Source organism: Stegodyphus dumicola, chromosome 4 (genome assembly GCF_044657685.1).
Source record: "Stegodyphus dumicola isolate Sdum_Otavi_A_Nest chromosome 4, ASM4465768v1".
Classification (NCBI taxonomy): domain Eukaryota; kingdom Metazoa; phylum Arthropoda; class Arachnida; order Araneae; family Eresidae; genus Stegodyphus; species Stegodyphus dumicola.
The window spans coordinates 66,917,976-66,931,612 of record NC_140771.1 but is presented as its reverse complement, the minus strand read 5'-3'; the positions used below and the strand labels follow the sequence as shown (position 1 = coordinate 66,931,612).

At 32.0% G+C, this 13,637-nt stretch overlaps 1 protein-coding gene across 3 annotated transcripts in view; it reads right to left on the bottom strand.

The window, feature by feature from the left end:
* Nucleotides 1-13,637, bottom strand: part of LOC118188636 (cell adhesion molecule 2-like) — a 1,428,898-nt gene that overhangs the window by 855,692 nt on the left and 559,569 nt on the right. The window lies entirely within an intron of this gene.

Sequence of the window (13,637 nt, the reverse complement as noted above, 5' to 3'; positions counted from 1 at the left end):
ATTTTAGCTTATTATTTGATAAAGTTTAAAGCAGACTATCTGCCTAAAGGAGACCGGCTCATTACAACAGGGAGCAGGGAAAAGTGAGCGGAGTACCAGAACTTCGTCAGTGACTTTTACAGGTGTATTGCTCCGCCGCACTACTGTACTCGTTGGGCGTTAGGTTGGCCCGCATAAGAAGCCAACCTAACAAGACAGTTACAGACATACTTTACATTAATTCTAAACTTTCGTATTGAATATATGTTACAATAACACGGTATAGAATTATTACAACGAATTTACTCGATTAACAAAATTTGGATTATGACAGATTAATATCACGTACTTACTTCGAACATACATTAGCACATCATACGAACAATACATTTACATTAGTATATCTAATTACATTAAACATATTTAAGGAACTAATTATTATTGTAAAATATTTTGTGCATCTCATGGTATATTGTCGTATTCCTAAGGCAATTATCTTGTTAATACATGTCCTTTTGTTTTTATCATGTTACAGACAATTGCATCATTTGTGAAATCTTGCATCGTTTTTTTAAATTAATATATTGTAATATTTTATTATTTAACAAATAATTATATTTATTATCCTTGATACTGGAGTGGCAACGCCATATCTGTATCGTGTAACCGTTGCTGAGCAACGTCAGAAAATGTTAAAAATTTTTATTCTGAACGTTTTAGCAGTTAGTAGATGTATGAAATATTTATAAAGAAAGAAATTGCAAGCTGGAGTGCTAAGCTGTAACGGATAGAATTGCATTTAAAATTATCTTTCTTCGTGAACTGAGAATAAAATTTTATGTTTTACTAAGAAGCTCATCTGTTATTTCGATAAAAACTGCAAAATACATTACAATATCATAATTACATCAAGCATACATTTGTACATCACATAATACTTACATTTACATTAATATATCTAGTTACGTCAAATTATATTAAAAAAAATTCTTTTATTAATGATTTAATTATTGCATTTTTTTCATTTTCTGGTACATTGGCATATTCTTAATGTAATTATTTTGTTACATCCAAAGTTACACATCGAAAAAAACATGAAAATGCGCAATGCAGTGAGCCCCTTCGCCTGGAATCGAACCCAGGCCGAACTACCACTGTGCAGTGTCTTTACACTGTGGCAAGGCAGTCGCAGACATATGTTTTCAGGCTTAAAATGTTTTAACTGCATGTTCGCATTATTAATTAAAGTTTATAAAAGAGATTACCGCTACTAATCTAACTTCATAGAAAAGGTTAATTAAAGAATGGCCTTTAATAGTTAACTGCGTAGGTTTAAAGTCCTACGAACTGTTATACATAGCATTAATTTTCTACTCTTTTTTAGTTTTTAAATGCTTGTTTTCTTCTTGCATTTTCAGTAAAAAATTATTAGTTAACTCACAAATATTAAATATAGAGTAAAAATATTTCTTCTTTCTTGAGCTCAAAAATATCTTTACAAATATGCATTTAAAGCTTTTAAAATCGGAACGTATACGTCTGTGATGAGCCACGAATCATCATGTGATAATTTGTGGGTGCTTTATTTATCTAACGCAATTTTTTATACTAGAACAGTTTAAAATTGCGAAGTTTTTGAACATTTATTTTCGACGACAGTATTTTATACCACGATGTTTTAAAACTGCCATGTTTACTTTACATGCTTTCTTTTCTCCTACGATATTTTCTCCTTGCTTTTTTTTTTTTTCTTCTCAACGCTTGTATCTGCGATGTTTTCGTCTCTAATCATAATGACTCGGGTCATTTATACGCTTAATGCTTCCAAAAGCTTAATGGCATCTACAGTGACGTACGAACCAAAATACAGGGTTGACAACTCATTACCATCTAGATTTGATGAATTAGGTCTCCTATCTAACTCCAGTGGGAAGTCCAGTAAGGAAGAATATAAGAAATGAACGCATTGTTTCGTATATTCTCTAGTATACCACATCCAGCCAGCAGTTGGAAGATTCGTGGTTCAAATCTGTTAAGAATATAATTCATGTATCGCATTTCCTGCTGCCAAAAACTTAATAGTCAGTACAAATTTACTATAACATTTTCAATAATATCTTTTGCATTTTGCGTCATGAAAACTGATATTATCTGTTATTTTCATTTAAATTATTCTTTCTATTTTTCTTTTAATCCATATGTCTTTTTCATGAAAATTTAAAAGACTGTATTAAGCTTAAAACAAATTAATGTTTTTGAACGACGTAAAATCACGAGATTGAATTCCGGATCTTCTAGTTTGAAAGCTAGACTTGCTGACTACATTTCCATGTGCAGGGGAACATCCGATAATTCCTTACAAATTATAAATCACTTACAGATACTTTATTTAATTCACATAGGCTAAAAATGGCAAATGGTTAAAATATACACAATCTAAGCTATCTTCTGGAACGCATAAATTAAAGTGACACAGCGAAACACAATATCCTAAATAGGAAGTCATGCCTGTCATTGATTTTGAACGCAGCGCAGGTACTACACGACTGAGATTATTTAGATCAACCGCAAATGAAGTCGTTTCCTATCCTATGGGGGGAACAATTCATCTCACTTAACGCTCTTCCAATTTCGATTAAACGATGGAAGGAAAAAAAACTGGCCACTCAGAAGGCGAGTTCATCTTTTAACAAAATGACTGCCATTGAAGTTGTCACTTTTAACCACAGTTCTATGTACATCCAAATGAAAATCACTTCACTTGAAAGTTTTTATTCTTCTTTTATTTTTGTGGTTCGTTACATTCCTTTCATCTGTAATAGAAGCATATATGGATATATTGTCTCAATTTCGACGCCTCTCTTCGGTTACGTGAATTCCTAATGCGTACGAATTTTGCTCGGGGGGGGGGGGGTAGAACGAGGTAAAAAGGAAATGGAAAGCTGAAGTTGGATTTTCTAGAGACACACCTTTCTCCACATGTTATGTCGGTCAAGAGTGAAGGAACGAGAGAATATCACGCAAAGTTAAATGCTGCCCATTATAGGAATGGTGGGAAGTAAGTCTAAAAATAAAAAGAATGTAAGAAGCAAAGAAAAATTAAAAAGAACAAAAGGGAGGGGATGAGAACGGGAGTGGGAAAGGCGGTTTAAATAGCGTGAGTACCAGGAACAGGAAACATGTTCTGCACGTTGCTTTGTGCGGTTGGTGTTATATATCGTAAATGTTCAGTCATTGGGTGAAATCTACAGAAATAATGTGTTTTTTCCACTATATCTGCTATACACGAGGTGGTCACACATGTTATTTGTATTCTTGCAGTTTACTTTATACAAGAAGTAAGATGGATGCAATAAACTATAGAAATATCGTTGAACACGTGAGACATAAGAGGGTATTCGAAAAACATAACTACAAGCTCTGTTTTTATAAATATTGATTTAACACTTGTGCTTTTATTTACAGCTATCTACTCCAAAATAGCATAGAGAATTTTTGAAGACAACTTCATGAGCGTGGATAGACAATATGAAAAATAAAATGTAGTGTTATAGTGAGTAGGGTTTAAATTAGTTGACCCATTTTACTATGATTTTGATCTATTACTATAATTTGTCCTTTTCGTTAGCTTTCCCCAGGATGGAAATAAGACTATTAGGCTATTTCCGGTGAGGTTATTGAAAATTTAAAATATCTCTGACAGCGATGTTTAGCAGTTGTACTTTCTCTAGCTCAGCTCTGCTAAATTAGTGCTCCGTTATTAGCCATTTTGCTAGTTAAAGTTAGATTGCACATTTAAATTAAGTTTTATTTGAATACGGCAAAGCCACAAATATTCTCTGCCTAAAGAATGAAGATATTTCGCGACATCGCGCATTTAGAAGTTTGAACCAACGTTTAATTAGGCTAGTTATATCGCAGTCGCTGGATGTAAATCTACTTAAATTTGTAAATTCAATTTTCTGTTGTCTACAACCAGCAAGTGGCGAAATTTAAACTGTATGCACAAGTTGTGCATTTCTATAGTGTGTGTGTGTGTGTGTGATTATGGCAAAGCCTCGAGGGCTATCTGCCTAAGAGGAGGGATGCCTTCGTGGAGGACTTTCTAAGGGAAACTGGCTCGTATACACGTTACACATGGGGAAAACCACGAAAACGCCCATGCAGCCAGCCCGTTCGCGGGGTTCGAACCTCGGACCGAACTACCAGTGTTCAGCGACTTTACCGCTCGGCCGCTGGTGGGCAGGGTTTAAAGGACTTTAAATTAGCTTTACATAGGATAGAAAATTACAAGTGGTGCTGATCGCAAAATCATGACTAGTTCGAGTCTCAAAGAAACCATAGCTGTTTGTAAATGTGCAGTGCTTTTATAGCATAGGGCACTTAAAATACCGTCGATATGAAAGTTCCATCAAGAAACCGATAGGAGATTTTTAGTTCTGTCCGCTGTAGAGTCGTCCACTAAAACTGGAACTGTAACTGGGCACGCTCGTACTGTTTCCTATAAGGTGCTAAAGCTTTAGTCTAAGACAAGGGAAACTCTCTTGGTCATAGAGAATTCACGGGCCTGATTTGAATCATATACAGATTAAGATTATTTGCCAGCCACTGTTGAACTTCAAGTTAGTAAAATATTCACAATGCATTATTAAGTTAAATAACCATTTCCTGCTAAATTTGAAGAGCTATATATCATTAATATGGAACCAGCTAAGAATTCAAAAATTCAATTCTTCCTTTCTTTCCTTAGACCTTTAATAAATCTGAAAGAGACTCAAATTTGCTTTGTGATAGCCACTGAAAAATTCATCCAAATTAATTTTCCAATAATTCTGTGAACTTTTTATGTTAAAACATAGAATTTTTTACATTTAATTTATTAAATAATACAGAATGTTTTATAAGCTCAAATTTTTGCAATATGCGGTACATTTGTACGTTAGGTGTTTAAATTTACAATGCCCACTCCTCCAAGAACATCTAGATTTTTTTTTTTAAATTTTCTCTGGAAAAATAAAGTTTAATATTTGCGGAAAACTTTACCACTTTTTTTTTTTTTAAATTATTACGTGCATTGCAAGTAACAATAATATGCTACATAAATTATATACCTGAAATACATTTTTTTAACTTCATACGAATAAAATATCAGAATACGTTTTGGGGAAAAAGTACTTGAAATGAATTTATTTCAAATTTAATTAAAAATGTTTCTTACATTTTGCCTATTTTACTAGGAATATGTACTGAATCTCTTTTAATTCAATGGACAGAATCTTACTTTTTGCTAGACTTCATCTTTAAAAATTGTGATTTTCTTGACTTTTCATATTAAAGAAATTCTGCCATTTATAATTAACGATAATTTGCATATTTGAATAAACTTAATAACACAAGTTAATATGCATCATCATTAGGTCAGAGTTTGTAAGCTTTTTAGACATCAACTTTTGCTGATCAAACAATTCATATAGATTATATTCATAAACAATTTTAGATTCATATAGAAGAAACAAAACAATTGTTTTACAATTAAATAAAATATAAAATACATGTGACCTATAAAATTAAATCTAAATACAAGACTTTGTTTATTGCGTTTCTGATGAAAACTAATATACAGATGAAAATTTTAAAATAAACGGTTATAAGGACGGAATATTTTTTCTAAAATTTTCAGTTTTAGAATTCCATTATATTTGATTGTGAACATAATAGTCAGTGAAACTGTGGACTTATTAGTTGCTCAGCGGACACGACCGATGATCTGGGGCAGTTCAACCTTTATTCGAATTCCGACCGAAACCTTTCTTTGCATGCATATTTTCTTCCGTGTATAAGGTGAATAAGAGCCAGTTTCTTTTAGAAAGGCCTCCGTGAAAGCATTCCACCCTTTAGGCAGGAAACTCTACTGTGCTTTACCCGCAATATGACAAATACTTGTCCAGGTGTTGGCAACCTTTTTTAGGCTGCAGATTAAAATCAACCAAAATGTTATGAGTAATTTTTATTTAAAACAATTTTTTGGTGAATTATAAGATACGTAATATCGAGATAATAATAACCTTTAAACTTTTACAATTATAACGCTAATTATTATAAAAACAAACATAACTGAATGAATTTTGCTTTTCTCTTCGATATCAATGGTTTCCTTGAGAATGAACTTGTGATATCAGTTTAGTCAAGTCTGGTTTATAATTAATCGTCTTAAGACAAATACATCTGAATTTTCGGTAGTTCCGTTGCTCCTATTCTCTTTTAAAATAAATTTCATAAGTGAAAATGTTTGCTCGCATTTGTAAGTTGAAACGAATGCGGACAAAATGGCAATACCACTTTCTCGAAATAATAGATTATGGATCGGGATTGCCAAACCTATCAATTTCTCCTTAAAATTATATTACAATGTTTATTTTTTAAAAATAAAAATGCATGCTCATTACTGTAACTTTGTAAAAATGTTACTGTTCTTATTTATTTTTAGTTAATTTTTTATGTCTGTTACAAGTGTTTCTTTCATATTTATGTTTTATAGTTTGTTTGGTACTTACGTGTTAAAGCAACCACCTTAGTAAAAGGTCGCCAAATTTTCAGAATGCGCTAAACTTTGGTAACAATGTGCATAACTATTCTACCGGCAACCATGCTCATAAGAATCCATCAGTCAAGCAACGCCGCCATTTTCATATGCGTTCTCTTTTTATTGTATCTCAAGTTCCTAAACAAATCGCGATTTTTTTTTTTTTTTTTTTTTTTTTTTTGTCAGTTGTAAAACTTGATCTTGTGGAATTTGCCAGTAGTGAAAGAAACAGAGATAACATTTCTGCAGGAATACACAATTTTGCTGAATTTTTTCTGAAGAGAACAACGAGGAAATGCGTTTCCTTAGATAGCCGCGCTGTTGCCAAGGGTTGCACAAGTCGAGTCTTCGCAATTCTCTGATTTTTTTAAACAAAAACAGACCGCTGTGTATACTTCCGAAGAAGAATAACTCCAAATAAAAATTTCGGAAAGATTTTAAGCAGAATGTAAGAGTTTTATTTTTTTAATTATTAGGTAATTCTCATTTGATAATTCAAAATTGTATTTTAAATTGTAAAAGTATGTTTTCTATTTATATGTTGATAATGTTTACTTACTGACTATAAATATCGATAGTTTGGAAATCTCTCAATAAAACGTAAAAAAAAAAAAGAAGAAAGAAGAAAATCTGAAAGGTTTCAGATTTTAAATTACGTCCGAAGGGGCGTTTTTAACGCTTTGTGTGTTACCTTTATTTATTAAATATCATGTTCTTTGCACTTAAACCAAAAAATTCAATTCAACAAGCAGTGTCGCAAAATAATTTTAAAATGAGCATATCTTTAGAATTTCAGATAAACAGTTCCGCGCGCTGGAGATAAAAAGGTTTTTTTCCCGTACAGTGTTGCCATTACTCGCTTTTAAATCGTTGAGTTTGTTAATCAAAAATTCGTTAAAGTTTTACAAAACATAAAATCGATAAATGCCAAAAAAATTGATCTTGAAACAAATGCCAAATTTCAAATTTGGGTTTTCAGATGCCCATATTCGTAGTAGGATTACATCATTCAAAATTGGATGGCTCTAGGTACCATTGTTTTATTCAATGTGAGAAACGTACATACATTTATGCAGATTCTTCATTATTTAATGTCTTCAAATATAATACAGGGCGATAATATTTGATGGCAAAAATTTGAAAAGCGATACAGCTTTTTAAAGTTTTCAACGCAAAATCGCAAAACGAAAACAAAAGTCCTTCAGGCTAAAAAGGCTGGAAAACAACCAGCTTGCCCTCGATAAGTAACTTTTACCTTTTCATCTTACAAATGAAAGATCGCCAGATTGCGCGAAGGTGGTTGCGTTAATATTATAAGTACCATTTATTTTTGCAGATTAGATTTTATTTTCGGAACTCAAGTGGGTCACTTGAAATTATGAAATGGTTCACTCTGTCACCCAGGGTTCATAGGTTGCTGAGAACTGATCTAATCCAACCCATTATTTCAAACCTGGACAATGTAAAGATAATTACGTTTCTCGGATCAGTAAACGTGAAAATTCAGCTATGCTTACGTCAAGATTAGAACCAGTGATCTTCCAGTTCGTAGCTGAATGCGTTAACGCTATATGTCACAAAAGAAATGGATTAATGCTATAAGCTATATGTTTGGCTTGTTTGTTTTGGAAATATTTTTTACTTATATATTCTATCACAAAGTTGAAATGCAAAGTAATTTATTCTTATGCATGGATTAAGGCTGAATATCGTAGTAATTTAGTAGCATTCTAAATTAGTGATCTAAAATAATTTCGGAGGAAAAAGTGCTGTCTCGTACGGGCTCAAAGACATGGAAAAAGGTGCACTGAAAAAAGAAAAGAAAAAAGTACTATTTATTTCTTCCACTAATTCCGTAGTTGCCAGGCTTAAGTTGTCCTAAACCAGATTAGGATCCACGGTCCAATCACCAGATTAATTCCTAGGTAAGATTATTCCACGAGATTAGGGACTGCTAACAGAACTAAAGATAAATAATTACTCGAAATGCAAGTAAATGCCACGTCCGTTTAATCTGACAATTTAATTTATGGCTTCTTAGCGACACGCCACGAAGATCTGCCTTTATCTTCAACACTCATTTAAAATGTATAAGTGCAATAAATACATCTGATATGACCCTAATCTCCCCAACTGATATCGAAAGCTGAACATCGAAGTAAAATATTATATGTGGTTATTTACATGCGATTTGGTTTTTAGGTATTTTTATATTATGAAGTGTTTGTTCACATTTATTTACTTAATTATTGCATTTTGTGTATTAAAAGTACTTTATCTTTTTATTATTCCGTTTAAGTTTAAATTTGCGCCCACATACGTAAAATTCATTCTGCTTTTGGAAACTTCGGCTCCGTCTCGTACCAAATTGACTGTTTTTAAAGCTGACAGCATAAACTTCAATTTTAATATCTATGGATATATTACTTATAACAGTATGAAGCATCATTTAGTGAAACAATTTGTCATTGTTGTTCATTTGCCATTACTATCCATTTCTACCCAATTTTCCCTACTATCTACAATTTTTAAAAATTTTATCTGCGTGACTTTTGGATCGCACTGTATATTTGAATTCAGTACTGTGAAAGAAATCCCTCTCTGAAAGCATGCCATTGATATTCACGTCTTAGAGTTGCATACCGTTACATCGCTGAAAACAGGAAGAAACATTTCAGTATAAGCAATATTTACTAATCACAACAAACGCAAAGCATGAAGAACTTTTCACATAATTATTCATTTTCATTTAGTTTCACATTTTCATTTTCATCAGTTTGCAGATGATTATTTGAAATAGGAAATGTGAAACATTGTGCTCTCTCCGGCATTAAAACCACATATTACCTATCAACAGGATGTGTGAACCTTTTACATGATGAGCGTACGCACAAAGAAAAGCGATAATTCCTTACATTCTCTCTTAGTTAAGCGATGACTGGAAAGAGGCCTGAGACCCAGCCGGCAAAACCCATGTAGGGACACGTTAGCTTCCATTTTAGTTAGGGCGCCACCTTAGAAGGCTATTAAGCATTTTTAAAAGAGAAAACACGAAGCATAAAATGTGACGCCTCCAGGATTTGAACCACGGATCTTCTAACTGTCAAATGGATATGCTATTCAATTATACAACTAGAACATGCACAGAGATATGTGACGTGTCCTTACAAGATTTGCTGTTTGTTTTGATGAAACCTTCAAAAATAATTTTTCTATTTATTTCCATCAAATCTTGAAATTTTTCGATTTGTTCTATGAGTTTTACTTTTTGGATCAAATCTTGAATTTTTCGATTTGTTATGTAAGTTTTGCAGTTTTTCTATTTGTTTAGATTAAATGTAGAAATTTTTCGACTTGTTCTATAGATCTTTTTTTATTTGTTTTGATAAAATTTTGAAATGTTTATATTTGTTTTGTTTCGATCAATTCTTGGAGTTTTTTTATTTGTTCAGACCAAACAAGTTTTTGATTCTCTTCTACGGAAGTGATTTCCTTCGAATTTGTATAGCTGAGTGTCTGTGATAAAAAATATAAAGTTTCACAGAGATTTTTCTTCTCAATGTACGATAAATATTTTCGATTTCACGTTGAAGCGAATTTTTAAGGATTTTCTTCATTTCTCCTTGTTAAGAGATCAATGTAATAACTGAAGAATTTCGATCTTTGGATCGCGGGATAAATGAGAATTTAATCTTCTAAATTAATTTTGTAAGGTTCCATAACATAACGATTTTTTCTGCTTATTTGTTCTTAATCATTACACGTGTAATATTCTTAAATTCCGCCTACCTGTACAATATAATATATGAGTAGTCGGTCGTCATAGTGTTGGACCTGATTCAGATTCCAAAGAAAGATATAGTTGTTCGTAGTTGCGTACCTCCCTTTTCCGGCGGACGTAAAATCAATTTCCTTGTGGTACAGTTTAAGCAACGTCATCCGCTAAGAAACAGCTAAATGATCATTGCTGATGAATATTTAACAACCAAGTATACAGACAAATCTGAAAAAAAGTTAAATTTCTAGGTCAAAAAGACCTAGTGTTCATAAAGGCATGAAATTTCTACATATTAAATACCAGCATGTTTTAGACCTGAAACAATAAAAAAGTACTTTTGGGAGAATTTTTTGCAATGTTTTGTTTTATTACGATACATATTTTTGACAAAGTCATGTAACTTCTTTTGTAAACTGATTACTAAAAATGACTTTTCCTTTGTTACTTTTTCGCTCGTAGAAAATGCTTTTCAAACTACACGTTTTTAAAAAATATGCTTTAAAATGTACAAAATTTATATTTTTATCTATCATAACATTTAATTATGGAAAAAGTCTTAAGACATGCAAACGAAAAGTTAAAATAGAAGTGAGAATCACTACGCACACAATTTATTTAAATCTGCCTTTGACAATTTATATTAAAATATTTTATTTTTGTAAACATTTTGCGATTTTATTTTTATATTCTTTCATATTTAATCTGTCTGCTATTCATTAACAAATTAAAATATTTAAAAGCAATATATGTAGTTCTTGAAAATATTATTCTTTTACTTTTTAAGTAGATTAATTTAAATAAAAATTCATTTAATTCATGATATATCTAAGTAAAAAGATTAATTTTTATTTTAGAATTACATCATATATTTTTTTTCAGTTTTTAAATGTACAGAAGATATATAACGTTCCCTCTATAAAATGCTTCGCTCTTTCTTCTATGCCAACACTCAAGCCATATTAAACTTAAAAAAAGAACCCTTTTGGGTGATCGTTAAAAACTGGATACTTTTTTTTTTTTTTTCGTCTCCGTTTATCATATGAATGTTCAGTTTTCTTAGCAAAATGACTTACACAACTTTGTCTTTTTATTTTTAATTTTTTATCTTTTTATCTTTTAAGTTTTAAACATCACTTTCTTCACATTTATGCCACATAAAAGTTAATGGCAAAATCTTAATTTTCTTTCAAAGCGGCATATGTTTAGAATTCCCATTAGAGTGTTAAATGCTGCCATACATTTTTTTTTATATTTGTTGTATTATTTCTTTAAAAATAATGCATGATGGTAACATTTGGTGACAACATCCTTTTATTTGTAAAGTCATTCGGGGGAACCAAAACTGATACAACGCAGAAGCAATGAGCGAAAATGTGAGGATCGAAATTAATAACACCTCTGATGATTTAAAAAAAAAATTAAAAATCACTTTTCGAATATTTAATAAAAATATCCGTGGTTGAGAAATACAGACTGTATTTTGATTGGAATACATGAGTACATTTTATTAACTGGCACTCGTGAAGACATGCCACATAACAAATCAGTTCTAATGACTTGGAATAAACAAAGAAGCAATACAGAAAGAAACTTTACAGAATGTTTACAGTGGTGGCCGAAATTGTGGACACTTTTAGAAATTTTTTATGTTTTTAAACTTTGTATGCTTATAGAAAATGTTACGTTTCGCAAAATGCAAACTTGTATATATCATTTTAAAGAGAATTTATTACCGAATTCATTACAAAACACAAAAATTCAATTATTTGCAATACAAAAAAGTTATATGTACTTTAATATAAATAAAAAATACAGTTATGAAGTGGTTCGTAATCCAATCACTGTTCTTGTTCTGAGAACCAATGAAATGTTAGTAACTGCCAGTAGAAGCTGACATCATGTTTACACTTGAAACAATTCATTATTTTGCTTTGTTCTATAGAAGGAGGACCTGTTTCTTATACACTGTAATTACAAGTAGGAATTTTTGTAAAAATTTTAAATATTTAGTCAAGAAACAATGACATCAAATAAAAGAGTAGATCGGACACTAGAAAGATATGTAATATTATTGTGTTACGAGAAAGTGGTCTTTCCTATGCTGAAATTGCAAAACGGGTGGGTGGTTCAGCGACTACATCTGGAGTCCAAAAGTTTTGTTTACGATATCAGGAGACAAATTCAATAAAAAACAAAGAAGGAAAAGGCCGATAAAGGTGCACCACATGACAGAAGAATAAAAAGACTATGTCTCCAAGATAGAAAAATGTCATCAGCGGCCATCAGAAGTGATCTGAATGATGCTGGGGTTTCTGTCAGTTCAAGAACAATCAGGAGAAGATTAACAGATGTTGGACTGAGAGGTAGAATTCCACAAAAAAAGCCTTATCTTAATTTTCAGCAACGAAAGGAAAAACTACAGTGGGCAAAGGAACACATTAATTGGACAGATGATCAGTGGTCACAAGTTATATCAAGTGATGAAACTAAGATATCGTTATTCGGTAGTGATGGGCGAAAATATGTAAGACGTAGAATAGGAGAAGAGCTACATCCTGACTGCATTCAAGCAACTGTGAAGAACCCAGTTAGTGTTATGCTTTGGTCATGCATGTCAGCAGATGGTATTGGTCACCTTCATGTCATCGATGGGACACTGAGTGCCAGAAAATACATTGACACTATTCTAGAACCAAAACTTCTACCTTCCATCAGAGATCTCCTTCCCAACAATGCTTCGTTTATTTTTCAGCAGGATTCTGCTCCTCGCCACACGGCCAAAATATCGAAAGAGTGGTTTCGCACAAAGAGCATTAAATTGTTGTCATGGCCAGGAAACGGTCCTGACCTCAATCCTATCGAAAATTTGTGGCACCATTTGAAAACTCTTGTCCGAATGAGGCGCCCATCAAATAAAAGGGAACTAATTGAGGCTATAATTGTTTCCTGGCATCATGTAATAACGAAAAACTCTTGTCAGCTCAAAACTTGAGCTTAAAACTCTTGTCAGCTCAATCAAACGTCGATGTGAAGCTGTAATCAAAAATAAAGGGTACACTACCAAGTACTGATAACTCACTGCAATCATCACTATCTAATGTATATCGATAACTATTATCGTTTAACGTTTTTTGAATTGAAAATAATTGAATTTTGTGTTTTGTATTGAATTCAGTAATAAATTCTCTTTAAAATGATATATACAAGTTTGCATTTTGTGAAATGTAACGTTTTCTATAAGCATACAAAGTTCAAAAACATAAAAATTTCCAAAAGTGTCCACAATTTTGGCCACCA